This window comes from Chinchilla lanigera, unplaced genomic scaffold (assembly GCF_000276665.1).
Source record: "Chinchilla lanigera isolate Chin_1 unplaced genomic scaffold, ChiLan1.0 scaffold00001, whole genome shotgun sequence".
NCBI lineage: Eukaryota > Metazoa > Chordata > Mammalia > Rodentia > Chinchillidae > Chinchilla > Chinchilla lanigera.
In genome coordinates, this window is record NW_004955402.1 from 18,251,189 (window position 1) to 18,265,980 (window position 14,792).

Sequence of the window (14,792 nt, forward strand, 5' to 3'; positions counted from 1 at the left end):
CTTAATCAAATGGCTTTCAAAATTCAAAGGAGAAGTAATACAATCTAAAATTGTAACTTTTTCCTCCCTATTTCTAATGCTAAAAAGGTACCAAAGTTAAAAATGAAAGTGCATTGTGTCCTAAGAATAGAGTAATTGTTATTACTTAAGTAATGATAACAGTGTACATAATATCTAATTTTTTTAGGTTGCTCAAGATGGTAATGTGCTTCATTATCTCATTGAGTCTCATAACTGTATTGTAAATTATGGATGAATTTAATATAATTTTAATGGAAACTACCCCAAGCCCTTATAGTCCAGAAATATAAAAACATCTTAGACACAATGTTTTATTTTAAAAATTCATTGTAAAGATAAACACAGATTTAGAAAATGCATCTCTCTTAAAATTTACCTCACTGAAGCTTTAAAAGAATAAAATGTACCACATTAACATATCCTATATATAATAGTGAATTGTGTCCATATTTAAAACCAGGGTTTAGAATTATAATCTTGTATAAATTGTCTAGTTTCCTCCATGAACAATGAATTTTTATAAACTAGGGTAAAAAATAAAATAAAATTACCCTTCTTTTCTGGCTGCCCTAGGTAAACCTGTGCTTAGGCACAACTGTCAACTAGAATGCCACACACATGGGACTTGTGAGATGCAATAACACATGTGCTGCAAAGTGAGCATAAGATGCTTATTTTTTCTTGCACTATCACTGAAAAACTTTTCAGTGGGGCCTTTTTTCTTTTTACCTTTTCTGAATGAAATCTCAATCACAGTACATTGTCTTTCATATAGCTGTCATTTCACAGATGTCCACAGGGACACCAATCCCTCTTGTGGATCCAAGAGTCCTTCAGGAACTGTAAATGTTTAATCAACATAATCAAAATCTCAAACTTTTACATTAAAATTTAAAGCTCTTTCGTCCCTCTTCTTGGCAGGCACATGTCAGAGGGAAAGGGCTGGGTCCTCTCTGTTCTGCTACTACTTCTTCCTCCTCCTCCTCCAGATTTGGAGCAGGGTAAGGGAGAAGTAAAGGGTGGAGAGAGTCTCATCCCTACAGTGCTTCTAAAAAGATAAGTAATGGTCTATAGCTTCTGTCCACATCCAGGAAAAAAGACTTTCTGATGGCTTTATGGTGCCACAGTGTACCACACACCTCTTCACAGGACCATTGGAAGAGAACCATCCATTTATGTGAAGTTGTCAACTCAAAATACTAAGTGGAGAAGTACAGCACAAGTGGATGAGGATGGGGAATCCCTAAAAGCATAAAGCAAATGAGACTAATTGGAGAGAAACATTTCTTACACCACTACACCTGTTTTGGCTTGGGGGATATTATGCAAAGTGAAACAATGTATAATACAGGACATATACTTTATATGATTATTTATAATAATCACCCAAAGAACGATATACAAAAGAGTGCAGGAAATCTGTCCACACAATACAGACAAAGGAATCCAGCCGAGGGTGTGGATCCCATGAAAACGTCCTGCATGAGTCTAGCTGAAGACCTAGAGCTCATAACAATGCCTCCAACGAATCCAACCGGAGGCCCAGAGCCCATAACAATATCTCCTGCAGGCCTGTTTCATGGATCTGTGCTGCAAAGGCTCAAAGATCAGTGGTGGGATCTAGGAAGTCTGTGCCAGCGGGATGAAGGATCTGTACTAGCAGGCTGAGTGATCTGCACTCGAGCCAGGAGCAACTGTCAGAACAATCAGAGCTCCCCTGTAAGGTACCACAGCCATCCCTACCAACAGTGAGGTCCCGAGTTCCTCCAATGATCGAGATGGCTGAGTTCTCATCAGGGAAGCCAATGCAGCAAGCTTCTTCAGGAAGCCGGCAGTGCCCCATCTTCCCCTCCGGAGACAGGAAGTGATGCTCAAAGTGAGGACCAGAGCTCCCCCAAAGTGAACCAAAGCTATTCTCAGTGCCAACAAGGCTCCGAGCTCCTTGGAGGATGAAAACAGCCACATTCATCAGAAAAGCCAGCATGAGGAGCTCCTCTAAAACAACAGCTCCTTACAGCTTCTACCAGCTCACAACAGCATTTCTCAGCTCCCAACAGCCTCTTTAGTTCCCAAAAGCCTTTTTTCTTCTTCTCATGTCTGCCTCTTATGCTGCTGGCAACAGTCTCCAGATGGGCTTTCCACACCCAGCACCACGCTTATTCAGTTCAGCTGGGGGTTATAAGTTGACCACCAATTATCAATCCACTAAAATACCTAAGCCAGAATCTCTCTTGGACTCTGAAAATCTTCTTTAAAAAAATTTAGTAACTAGTCTTATCTTAGTCATACTACTTCTCACCACCCATCATGTTATTTTAATCTTAGCTATAGTTATACCTGTATGTATATTTTAGGTATAATTTATGCATCTGTGTGTATTAAAGATATGCAATGTCGTTAAGCTTTTCAAAAGTGAAGTTAGTGTTAGTTTTTCCACTGAGTGGTTCTACTATTAAGATCTGGAATGTCCTGCAAATGACTGTGTGTTAAAAGCCTAGTCCCCATCCTAAGGGGTGGAACCTATGGAGTGGGACACAGTAGAAGAAAATTAGGTCTTGCAGGGCCCCTTGAAGGGGATATTGGAACCTCAGCCTTTCCTCTTTATCTCTGCTATGGTTTGGGTTTTTTAGTGTTCTCAAAAATCTTGAGTGTTGAAAATTTGTTTCCCAGTTAGTGATCCTGTTTGAGAGTTGGTGAAAGTTTTAGGTGGGCCTAGTACAAAGAAGTTAGATCAGTAGGGGAATGTCCTCAAAGGAGATTTGGGAACCTTTTTTCCCAAAGGAGGGCACTGCTAAAAGGTGGGCAGACCTTTTCCTCTGTGTACTTCCTGGGTGCCATATGGTGAACAGTTTTGATCCGCTACACAGTCTTGATCATAATATTCTGCCTTACCACAAGCCCAAAGCAACAAGGCCAACAGATCAGGGACTAAAGCCTCTAAAACTGAACCAAAATAAAGCCTCTTTTTTTTTTTTTTTTTTTTGATACACTGATTACCTCAGGCATTTGGGGATGTTTTTGTTTTTGTGTTTGCTTTTTCCTTAATGTGTGATAGTCTTTATTTACAACTTTTTTTGGCAAAAATAATAGTGAAAGCACAGGGCATTGTAACTGATCCTGCCAGGTTAGTATTCCATTTCAAATGTCCATCAAATTTTCCAAGGACATATAATACTATATCTACATTTGCTTATATTCTAAGTAGTCTTTAAAACATAAATGGAAAGGGAAGAAAATCACCCATGAAAAACTGCATCAAATAAAGTGTATTTTAAATATAAATCTCTGTTGTTCTTGATAACCACACATGCCCAATGAAAATCAAAATCTGGAAAAGTAGCTAAATTTCCAACTTGAGTGAATCGTTGCAACAATTATTTTCTGCAATGACCTTTATATTTTCAATGTGTCACAAACTATTGTGAATCTGCTGTGGGATAAAGCCAAAACCAAAACAGCAGACATAGGGGGAATACTCCTCTTTTGGAGGAGAGAAAGACCTGCAATCATCTGGGAAATACACAACCTGTTAATTCTAGGTGAAAAACATTAATGAAGTCAATTTCAACTCATGCTGAGCTGACTTGATCTTTTCATTGACTTGTTTGGTATTATTCTTCTAAATGAAGTGTGTTTAATTCTTCTTCTAATTCATCCAGATCTTCCCCTGTAAAAGATTTTCATCAACAGAAACAACCCTGATGGCTCAATTTCCCTGTCCCTCCACTTTGCTGTCCTCTTCTGAATCACTTCTTTCACCATTTTGGTCCCTGCCTCCAGATATTTCACTTAGCTTATTTTTCTCTTTGCCTAAGGCATATGTGCTGACTCTCTCAAGCCAGCTGCAGTAACACCTGCCTCATCCACATCTCTTGGGATGTACAAGTTTAAATCTGTGTTGTTTGTATTCACAGACTTGTCAATCTCATCACCAGTTGAGTGAAATACAAAATGCGTGTCATCTGCTTCCTCCTCATCACCACTGACTAGTTCAGGATGGAATTCAAACACCTCATGACCACTGATCACTAGTGCCCTCCCTGCTCTGAAGTCAGCTTGCTTTCTTTCCATATCTTCAAGTTTATCAATCTTTTCTTGTATTTTACTTTCTCCCATGCAAGAAAAGATTCTACAGTGAGTTTGGTAACATTTGGACCTAAGGCAGAACACTGTCATTGGATGAAATCTCCTAATGAAATTTCATCTCCTTTCTTTTCTTTCTTTTTAACTTTTTTCATTACAAATCCAGGAGGAAGTGCTTGATAACATACCCTTATCAACCCAAGGCACACCCACACCCAACAATGCTTGTTATTTTCAATAGCTTCAAGGAAATGCTTGCTGAGTTCTTGGGTATTTTTTTCTTTTCTACCTCCCCATGCTTCTTGTTTATTACTTCTTTGAGCTTTTTTTCATCCCAATTACCATTGTATCTTTTTAAAATTCATCTCTTGCATCAGTGTTAACATTTCATTGTTTACATTATCTCTCCAAATTCAGGTCATGAGAGATCTTGCCTTCATCTCCTCTCTACACTGTCTTTGCTTCAAGAAGGTGCATACTACAGTTTTGGGAGCTGCACCTACCTTTACTTATTTTTTGAGTGGCAACTACAGGTTTGAACGGTTCACTCAGCTCCTGCAATCCTTTCTTCTCATCATCTTCAATTTTGTTTCATCTTCACTTTTGTGCTACCTGATGTAGATTTTGTTAAATAAATGTAACTTGATAACTGACAGCCTTGCTAAACTTCTGCTTTGCTCCTTTCTTATTTTTCAGGCCAAAAGTTTTGTAATCTTCTCCTTGTTTTTCTGCTCTTCCTTTCTGGTGTCCTTGGCCTGAGACTGTTTCCTAAGGTGGAGAGGGTCATTGCAGAGAGAAGTGGCACTGGCCAGACCAAATATCGTGGGGAATTTTTCTGGCATTTGTTACAGTAACATAAAGCTGACTAGCACACCAGTATGTATAAAACAATTTTCAAAATACTCTCTGGTTTAGGAAAGATCAAATTATAAATTGTTTTAATGATATTCTTCTATATATCCAAACATTTAGTATCTCAGGGGAGTCATTAAGTAGAAACTAGCAAAAGAAGCAATTTTTCAAGTAAGAAATTTTTTAGTCAAATAAAGTTGTCATTGTTGCTTTATATTAAAATATTTGTGAAATTTGCTTTTTCAAGTAAAAGAAATCCAGCTTTAATATAATGTAATGCTTACTTCCCACATCCATAGAAATCCTATAACTCTGTTATCTAATCTGTAGTTTCACTATACACCTGCTACAGTCAAAAATCTGTTTTTGGAATTTATACATATCTTATCTCATTCTCCAGCTTATCATTCACTTAGTGCCTTAGGGAAGTAAAACTTACACTTCTATTACAATCTGAGAGTCACAGAATAAGTATAAACATCTGAATTTAAGATTTCTACATTCCAATACACAGATTTTACAGCTGATATTTGTCTAACAGCCACTGGGAATTATTCTCCCATTACTCTCCATTTATCATTATTGGCAAATAATGTAGCAGTGTCAGCCTCCTGTGTAATTTATGTCCCACAAAGACTAAATAGTTTAACAGCCAAATAGTTTAAGGTTTCTGATGTGGTTGTCAATGAGAAATTGTTTCATCTTAATTATATTTGAGAAAACTCAAAATGTGCTTATCAATCTTACCTTTAGAGAGGAGATTACTTGACAAATTCCTATCTTCTGCAAAAGATGTACTGTGTGTCTACTCCATTCAAGCTCTGGATTAGCTACTCAGGCTACAAATGTAAGGAGAAAAATACTGGATATGGTGATACATACCTGTAATGCCAGCACTGGCAGGCTGAGGCAGGAGGATTGCACGAGTTTGAGGCCAACCTGGACTAAATAATGAGTTCAAGGCCAGCCTGAACTACACAGTGAGACTCTGTCTCCCAAAAAATTTTTAATAAATTAATATTAAATAAATAAAAAGGAAAAAGGGGGTCCTTGCCTTCAAGCATTTGTAGAATGATGATAGGCATGCTAACCAAAAAATTACAATGCAATGTATTATTGCTATAATAAAGTTACATACCAGATGCATGAAGAGCTTAAGGCAGGTTTCTGGCAGTTACCTGGGAGAACCCAAATTATATTTAAGGAGCAGGGGAGCCTGGAGCTAAGACTGACAGGATGAGTAACTGCTTGGGTAACAATTGGCAGCAGGCATGACAGATGAAAAGAGTGTGAGGTATAAAGCAGGAGGAAGGCTGACAGAGTCTGGTAATACTGAGGAATTCAGAGAGGGAAAGCAGCATAAAGAACCAGGTGGGGCACATTTATACGCTTCATAATAGAAGCTAGTGTATGTGCAGTAGACTTCATTTTGTACTCTCATTTCAAGAAATGCATTTCAAAAGAAATGAGTGTCCATTTTTGGTAGAGCAGATATTTGCGTTGAAGAACTTCTTCTGGAGAGGCCATTGAGGATGGATTAGAGAGAGACAAGCACAGAGGAAGATATTAAGAGGAACAGTACAAAGTATCCAAAGGTAAAAGATGAGGGAAGAGAACAGGGTAGAGGCAGAGAGGGTGGAGAGAGAAAACCAGGAAGAAGGATGTGAGCACCGAGAATGTGCAGAGTTCATGATGGCGGGAGGTTATGAAGAGAAACCTAGGCTGAAGAGCCTGTTTTGGGGACTGGGTTAATGAGAGGATCCTGTGGAGAAGACAAGGTAAGTTTTGCTTTCCTTTCATTTTACTTTCAATTAACTGTTTGAAGGAAAGAAATTTCTCTTAAAATTACATGCAACTGGATGTTCCTAGGAAAAGTTATGTGAATTTTCTTGTCGGGTAAAAATTGTTTTAAACTATTTGCCTTTCTATTTTATATGACTATGGGATTCTCATGAAATCAAATAGTCTGAAAAGTTTTAATATTTAAATCATAGCTATCAGTGTAATTGAACCAAAAGCTCTATTAGCATGAGAATTTTAAGAAGAAAAGAGAATGGTGGTTCACTCTGCCTTGAGAACAGCCCTTCCTTAGTGTCAGATCATCTTGTTTAGTCTCTTTCTCTAAGGATTTACCTCACAGCTGCGTTTGAACCTGGCTTCTCTAAAGCAACCTTCACAGTTTTTGGTGGATTGGGGAGAGGCACGGGGGAAATTCAGTGATCATGACAGTGTCGGCACCATCAGCTGACTTCCAGCAGGGCCAACAGGAAGCCAGTGCTGCTCCTGGAGTGCAAGGTGATGGATAGCATCACACTGACCAAAACTCATCTCCAGCGGAATATTGGATATGGTTGGAAAGAAGAGGTCGATAAATCACGTACAGTTAGGGTAGAGGTTAATAAGAATCTCGCAGGTCTTTCTTGAATAACATATGGTTGCTAAATGGACTTCCAGGAGAGGTGGATCCTATTATATTCAAGGCCTTTCTGGAGAAGGACATTGAATTTCTGAGTCAGAATTAATTTGTTATAGTATTACAAGAAAGGACTGACTCTCCCCACTGCCTCTGCCACCTTCCTCCTCTGCCTTGATCTCAGCTTTTCCTCCAGGAATTGCCAAAGTTTGTGTTCAAAGGGTTCCAAAGTACATAGAGACTACCAGAGACACCCAAGAGTTAATAGTCTCAGGGTGTCCATCCATTTAGTCCTGTAAGTCCAAAAATACAAAATAAAAATGTTCTTATGGTCCAAAAACACGGGACTTGATGGACTAAAATTTATTATTTTTCTTTCCATTTTTCACTTCTAGGCTTTGTTATTTGTAGTGTGCTTCAACGGAATCAAAATACCTCTTCAAGGGTCAGCATGTTTTATACTGTCATATTTACCTTTAATATCTAAACTTGAACAGGTTCATGATTATGAAAAAGAGGCAATCTGCTGGGGATATTAGTACATAAATCATTGTCAGGAAACCATTCCTGTGTTTCAAAGCAGCAAAAACTTTTAGAGCATTGATATAGGCTCAGCCAAATGGGCCAGGACATTTTTTTTTTTTTTTTTTTTTTTTTTTTTTTTTTTGTCCTCACTGAATATCTCACAGAGAGGAGGAATTTTTTAGATTCAAGAAATTCGGTTGATTATATGTTTCTATAAATAAGTTCACTTAACAGACATTGATTAAAGAAAAACTGTCAAAACTGAAGTTCTTTTCTTAATATCTGCCATTTTATACATTTTTTTTGCTGCAGAGTAGAAATGTAAATTCTTCTTTTAGAACTCGGGTGCTTAAGCAAAACAATGACTAAAGCATTTTTCTAAAATAGCAGAAACAAAGATGATAATTCTAATTCATATTAAGAACTTGAAGAGGAATAAGGATTTATTGAGAATTGACCATATTCTAACGTGTCAATTGTGCTGAGATTTTCAAATGGTGTGTATTTTAAAACATTCAAAAAGTTTTTAATAAACTGTATATTTTTTTTAAAGTGTGTGTATTTATCCCATTATTTTGTCCCTTAACATCATATACCAAGTTTTCTGAATGATACAGTAAAAAATAACATCTAAATGACAAGGTTGAGTATATTTTTCTTATTTCACAATAATTTTTATCTCATTGTTAAGACATTTGTACATCTCAGAACATGTAGGACAAGCCAACAAGAATGGTATTAAGTAGAATAAGGTGAAAACATTTTAAAATTATTAAATTTTAAAAGATCACTGTCACTGGAACAAAATAAATGATTCTTGCTTCTACTAGGATTGTTGTTCGATGACTCTGAAAAAGTTTTAAATTCTTCAATCTCCACTTTTCCTCACTATAAAAGAATGGATGGAGTAGCCAGCAGAAAGTTTTTCCATTCTGTAGGTTGTCTCTCTATTCTAATTGATTACTGTTCTGTAAAGAAGCTTTTTAGTCTAACATAATCCCATTTGTTGATTCTTGCTGCTATTTCTTCTGCTACTGAGGTTCTATTTAGAAAATCCTTTCCTACACATATGTCTTGAAGTGTTTTACCTATTTTGTCTTCCAGGTTCAATGTTGCTGTTTTAATGTGTAGATCTTTCATCCACTGTGATTTTAATTCAATACATGGAGAAAATAACAGTCCAATTTCATTCTTCTGCAAGCAGATAAACAATTTTCTCAACAACACTAGTTGAATAGGGTTTCTCCAACATATGCTTTTGCCTCCATTGTCAAATATCAGATAACTGAATGTGTTTTGTATCCTCAATTCTCTTCCACTGATCCATGTGTCTGTTTTTTTCCAGTACCATGTCATTTTTATCACTGTTGTTTTCTGGTACAGCTTGAAGTCACTTACTACTATGCCAACTGCTTTGCTTTTATTGCCCAAAATTACTTTTGCTATTCTGGATCTCCTCTGGTTCCATATGAATGTTGAGATTATTTTTTCTAAATTTATAAAGTATGCTGTTGGTGGTTTGATTGCAGATGCATTTAATCTGTATAACAGTTTGGGAAGTATGGCCATTTTTACAATATTGGTCTGTCTATCCAGAAGCAGGGCATATCATAACATGAATTAAGACAAATAGTAACAGTAAGAAGGTAAACTGGGATAGGCAAACTGGTGAACATGAGGGAAGGGGGGAATGGGAAAGGGATTTTTTAGAAAAGAAACAAACTGCAAAGTGTACATGTAACCATTCAAGATGACTGTAAACTACATGAATTGCAAACATATACTAATAAAAAAAGGAATTTAAAAAAGAATGGATGGAAAAATTATTTCTAAGCCCCTATCTGATTCTACAGAGTTATGATAAAATATGATTAATTGTTATTATTTTATTTATTTTCTGATGTCATGTGTTCTGAGACAATTCCTTAAATTTTCTTAGGATAAAAATATAAATAAAATTAAATTACAATCATAAGACAGTCGTCTGTTCTTAAAAGCAACACATTGTGAATCTGTATGAAGAAGGTAAAATACACTGACAATAAATTTAACTTTTGCCTGATTATACACCATAGTTATTTATATGCAAGAAAAGAAACTGACATCAAAGAGTGAAGTGGAAGAAGGAGAAATGAAAAAGAGATGTCAACTGAAAATATTCCTTGGTTGGAGTAAGAGCGGTTAGCAAATATGACAATAGACTTGAGTTTGTTTGGTATCATAGTTCACTAAGAGTATGATCAGACCCAAATATATTACCCATCACTTACACCACAGTTTCCTAATCTACACAAGGATGTAAATAGAAATCAACTCTGAGTTACTTTGAAAGTTAGAAAAATAATGCATGCAAGTTGCTTAGCACAGAACGTCTGGTGGAGGCTGTTAAGTTCTCAGGAGCTAGAATGGGTTTCCAGCATACCTAGTGTGTAGTGTTCCTGAAGCCTCAGGCATACTTTAGAAATCAGTCTTTAGTTTATTAGTCTCAGAGTCGACACTGGGAATCAATAGCAGTTTTGTAGTGATGTCCAAACACGTACCAAGACCTCCAGAGAAACCATGAAGCAGGATAACCAAGGGCAGGAGAGAAGGTTCACCGACAGTCAGGGTCCTCATCTGTGGGGGTGATAAGTTCCCAGGGGAATTGAGAGAGAAGTGAAAATTTCATCTTCACCTGGAATCATTGTACAGCCATGTTTGACATATATCTTTGCCATTAAAAGTATTTTATTCTTTAACTTCTCATTGCTCATATTTTCTTTCCATTTTTCCAGCTAGGAGAAAAGTATCAAATTTTAGTTTTCCACTCCATGTGTTTACCCACCTTGGCCAAAAGTCCTCCACCTTTTGTAGAAAACCTTCTGAGATGTCTTAAGCAGTTGACCATGAAGTGGACCTGCCAGGATGGTTAGACAGAGAAATCATTTTCTTTTTTTTTTGGTTGTTCATAGTGTCTGTTATTAATAAGGGCAATACCTGTCTTCTTAGTAAAACATTTTCTTGGCAGGAAATTCAGCTCTCTTGAAAGAAAGTTATATCTGTCATTAAATTAGCAGCAAAAGCAAAATAATATCAAAAGAAACCTTTAACTCAAAATTAATGAGCCTGTGGGCAGGTGTGAATGTGTGTGTGCATGTTTGCATATGTGTGTTTATATGGTACTGAGGATTAAACCTAGAGCTTTGTGCATGCTATCATGTGCCATACTACTGAACTGTACTCCCACGCTATCATGAGGTTTTCAATATTATATTTATTTTACTATTGTTTAAGTTTTGTTAGTGCTAGTGGGGTGGAATTAGGATGATAGTCTAAAGTGTTTGAAGTGAAAGAAGCTGAGAGAACATAAAGGCAGCATCTTCTCAGCCAGAAAGTCTGCATTTTCAATCATTACAGTAAGTGTGTAGAGAAAGGGCCAGCAATGTTCCCACTGTGTTCACCTATCCTTTCTGTTACTTGCTTGTTCTGGCTTTGTCTAGTGAGTATTTAATGGCAGAACTTGAGATGTTGGTGGAAACAAAGACAAAATGTTATTAATGAATTAGAGAAATTTGATGGAATAAGTAACTTCAATACTTGTCCACTATGGTCTGCCTGGAAAAAAAGGCATACCAAGGAGTAATACAATGGTAAACAATAATAAATAAAAAGGCTGATTTGGAGGAGTCTTTTTTGGTAAGGGTGGGGATAATGTGTAAGTAACCTTGATGTTACTTATCATCAAGATTATTTTTATCCAGATGCTAGAGTAGAGAGAAATGCTGAATGTTACCAACCTCAGCAAAGTGAAATGAAGACCATGAAGGAAAAGCTACAGAAACTTGGATTTACAAAGATACCGTATGTGAATGAGAAGGAGAGAGGTAATGTAGCATTATTTTAGGCCCCAAGCACCTCAAGAAATACATTTGTGAAAATATAAAAAGAGTCTACTCTGTCTACAGGGTAGGGACAAAAGGGTGACACATTGGCGTAGCATAATTCATTAAAAGGGGAGGAACAGGGGTCTTCATCCCCTGCTAGTCTTGGGAAGATTTCTCAGATAGTAGCAGTAAATACCACAATATAGGCTGAGTATTGAATCCAAAAAACTAGGGTACAACATACCTTGAAAGCATTATGATAAGTGAAATTTTCCAGTCACAAAGGCCAATTTTGGCTGATTTCATTTATAGAAAGTATCAAAAACAGACAAATCTAATGATCAGCTGGACCTGCGAGAAAGTAAATCTCAGGGAAAACAGACAGGATCCATTGAAAGGATGCATGGCTGGCACAGGGTGTGGAACATGCTTCCTTGTATCAGTATTTAATTTTAACCATTTTGGATTATCTACCCCAATTGACCACAATACTTAAAATAAAACATGTCTGTACACTTGGCCATCAGTGGTAGTTACAGAAAATCTTATGTAAGATCTGCAACATTAGCATTTACACGTAAAGAAATTCTGAGGTTTGCTTCCATTTTACAGGAGATGAGACTAAAATTAGAGAGAAAATTTGTTTTCTAGGTCAACTTTATATCTAAAGCCAGAGTGTTCTGAAATCTATTTTAAATTTCTACATAGAGAAGTGTAAATATTATTTATAACCAAAAGTGTGCTGCAAAGTGGCAGATCCTGAAGTATATAATTTATCTGTGGTTAAGCAGAGCACATGAAAGAATCTATCTGCACAGCAAGGTAAACTGGAAAGAGTAGGGAATTAAACATCTTTGTGGATTAGAGCAAATTGAATAAAGTTTTTAAAAAGCTACAGACCTTTATCAAGGCTTATGAATATGAGGCCATAGACAAGAACTCAGGATCATGAGACAGAGATGGAGTTAAACAGTTCAGCCTGGAAATATTGCTGTCCACCATAACTGCCAGGGACCAGCCCCGCCATACAAAGGCAACAGATGTAAATGCTTTGTGTAAAAATTTCTCTAAATTTGCTTTTCGTAGAGAGAATATATTGAAATGTTGATGTTTTGAAATGTCGATGTTTGAGTGTTGATGATATTGGAATATATTGAAATGTTGGTGTTTCATATCTGGCTAGACAGAGAACAGAAGAAACAAAGAAAGTAACACAATTACTTAGAAAATGAGTAATAAATTATGCTAATTTAAAGTATATATATGTATGTATTTTAGAAACATATTTAATTAAATTCTAATAGTAAATGTAACTATTGTTTATCTACATCAGCAAAAGATATTTTTAGGTAGAATTTTATTAGTGGTATTACTTAGAATTACTAACAGTGTATTAATAAAAAATATCAGTTTTGCATTGGTTTTGTTATTATTTATAAACGAGCTAAAGACAATGCCTGCATCAGGAATGGGGCATATCCAAATCTTATTGATGGATCTGCCACCATGAGGAACTTACCTGTAGATAAAGAAGTGCTACCAAGCATACATGCATATGTATGTATATTACATATATGAACTATATATATTGCACATATAGTACATAATATATACTTACAGATAGATATGTAGATTTTTCTATATAGACATAGATATTTCTATACAATTATTCTTTTATATACATGTATGTGTGTGCCCATGCATGTGTGCAAATATTTATCTTAAGGGGCCATTAATCTCAGAAGACATGTATGTTAGTTAGAACATACTAAAGGTAAAGAATGAACATTTATCACAAGATGAATAATTTCTGGGAGCTGCAAAAATAACAGCCTACCAATATATAAATACATTTCTCATAGAAATAAATTTTGTTTATACAGAATAATTTGTTTTGTAAAATATAAACTGATATTCCATGCAATGTTCAAAATTATAAAGTTTAAATTTTGTAATGTGTCATACTTCATAGAAAAACAGCCATTTCCAATGATATTATATAAAATGAATGTAATATAATTTTATTATACATTAATTAAATTTATAAGACAATTGACAGAAGCTACCCTATGTATAGAAAAACTTTCAAGTTTTCATAATTCTGTAAATCCCATTTTTTCATAAAGGACAATGATACCTAAGGACACACTTTCTCAACTTCAAACTGCTCTCTTGTACTTCATAATCATGTAAAAGACAAACAAAAATAAATACCATGAGTTAAAATGAGGAATTTCCTTTAGATTTAGCCTTAATACCATCTATCTATATAATGGGATTTTTTTAATGTGACAGAACATTCAGTCAATATAGACAGTAATTTATCATGTGGTTCTCTGAAATTGTTCTGTTCTGTCTTTTACATTCTTTATATCATTTTCTCAGAACTGGTGCTTCACATACAGACTTGTTATCTCAGAGAGGTATTCGATGGTTTGTCTAGCTAGTGAATGTTTTTGTGTATTCATCTGCTGTTTTAGACTTTTCTAGGTTTTTTAGTGCCAGGAAGTTGTACCTCTTGCTCTAAGTAAAAGAAGAAGAAGGAGGAAGAAGGAGAAGGAGGAGGAGAAGGAGGAAGAGGAGGAGGAGAAGAAGTTTCTTCAAATTTGGTATAGACCTTGCAGTTTACACTTTCCCTTTGCAATGTTCTAAAACTACCATTCCATATTGGTTTTATTTTCCTAGTATACTGCTTACATGTAAATGAAATACAGCCCACTACCATGCACCCAGTGAAGACACAGGAATCCTGTCTCCCTTCAGCTACTAGCTATACCCAACCTAGTACATGAACCCTACAGTTCATGACATGAATCCTAATGGGTCCACTTTGTTCCATGATCTGCATAATGCTAATTGCCATCTGGTCTTGATGTTTGTTTAAGGATTATGTGTCCACTTATAAGAGTTCATGTTACTGAGCCTCAAATTACTCATTGGTAAAATGATGGAGGTTAAGAAATAGACATATTAACATGCTGGGCTAAGTGTGTGAAATGAAATGAATCATTACTGACCTTGATAAATCGAGTATT

The 14,792-nt window shown here is 36.0% G+C and overlaps 1 pseudogene; it reads right to left on the reverse strand.

Moving 5' to 3' along the window:
• Nucleotides 1–3,632: 3,632 nt before the first annotated feature.
• LOC102023096 lies at nt 3,633–4,946 on the reverse strand (annotated as a pseudogene).
• Nucleotides 4,947–14,792: the final 9,846 nt, after the last annotated feature.